Here is a 1622-nt window from a genome sequence, read left to right as displayed (position 1 = left end):
ATAATATTCAAATAACAGAACTTAACAAAAAAAGGGCATACAGATGAATGTCCATTTTGTATCTGTGTATTCAAAGTGGTTAGGTTAGATATATAGTTACATTCTCTTAATGAATAGAATGATTTGTTCTGATGGTGTTTGTAGATAGGATATCATGTCCGCACCTTGTACAGCAATTAACCACTAGGAAGAATGTATGCAGTGTGTTGATTGTTGAAACTGTTCTACCAATTTGATTTGAAACTGTCTCATCGCTATTTGTTTATCAATAAAATTATGGAAAAAATGGTAATGTGAATGTTAAGACACATAAACTAATGGCTGGCCAAATAGCTCAGTGGATTAAAGCACCTGCAAGCAGGCTCAGGGGGCAGGAGTTCAATCCCTGGGCCTGCTGTGCTGGCCCCACCCGTGGGGAGTGCTGAGACATCAATTGACACTGGGCATGGTGGTGCACACCTCTAATCTCAGCTCTTGGGAGGCTGTAAACAGGACAATCACTACAAGTCCGATCTAGTAGTGAGACCCTGAACACCCTGTAGACCCTTCCCTAAACTATAGGAAAAATACAGACACATGAATTATGTCAATGTCAATTTCCTGTTGAAGGTATTCACCTATCAACTACAGTTGTACAAGATGTTACAACTAGTAGAATTTGGGTGAGGAGCATATGAGATCTTTTCGGCATTATATCTAAGATATGTATATTAACCTACAACTATCTCAAAATAAAAAGTTAAAACAAAGAAACGAAACAGCCAAGACTCCATAGCAAATATGCTCATTTATCTTGTTTGGTGGAGCCTAACTAATCCATATGTTTGTAAAATTCTTCAGGCAATTGTAAGTGAATCTCAAATTGAGAATTATTACTAGCTAATGTTCCTATTTTTACCTGTATCTGTTCAAGGCATTTGCTTTAGGTTAATCTGAATTTTCTGTCTGAATATTGAATTTTAATCTGAACACTATCTTGGATTGTCTGGCTATTCTTTGTAAACTAAGCCACTGTAATGGTATCTTTTCTGCCATAGCTCAGGTTCAGTGTCTCAGTCCATGTGATGGTCTAAGCTTGTCAGCTTCATTAGTTTGGGACCTGCATGGGGCATTTGTAAAGCATTCTTTTGGGAAAGTCTGAGTGAGTCATGGAGATGCGACCTTGGGAACTGTCCCTAATTCCCACTGGTTTCGTCTCTAGTGCCCTTTCCCTTCCTCTGCTTTCCAGCCGCTATAAACTAAGCTATAAACCACTGCTTCCCTATGCACATCTGCCATGATGCTTCAGCCTGGTGCCAACCAGCCATGGACTAAACCCTGCAACTGTAAGCCTCAATACATCTCTCCTTCTTTAAATGGTGGTTGTTAGGAATCATGCCCCAGGAAAAGGAAAGCTGAATGATAGAGTTGATGTTTCTTAAAGCTTGCTACTGTTTTAAGGAGCATTATTAGCTTAGTTCAGTATTATTGTCAGTAATATGTGTTAGCATTTTAAGAAGTTATATAAAATATACCAATAATTAATATTTGACAAAAGTCTGAGATCTTTTTAAAAAGCTTGATGAATATATGTTGACATCAGAATTTCAACTATGTTTATAGTAACTTTTTAAATTGTTTTT

This window comes from Octodon degus, unplaced genomic scaffold, assembly GCF_000260255.1.
Source record: "Octodon degus isolate 3935 unplaced genomic scaffold, OctDeg1.0 scaffold00015, whole genome shotgun sequence".
Taxonomy (NCBI): domain Eukaryota; kingdom Metazoa; phylum Chordata; class Mammalia; order Rodentia; family Octodontidae; genus Octodon; species Octodon degus.
This window is presented reverse-complemented; position numbering follows the sequence as displayed.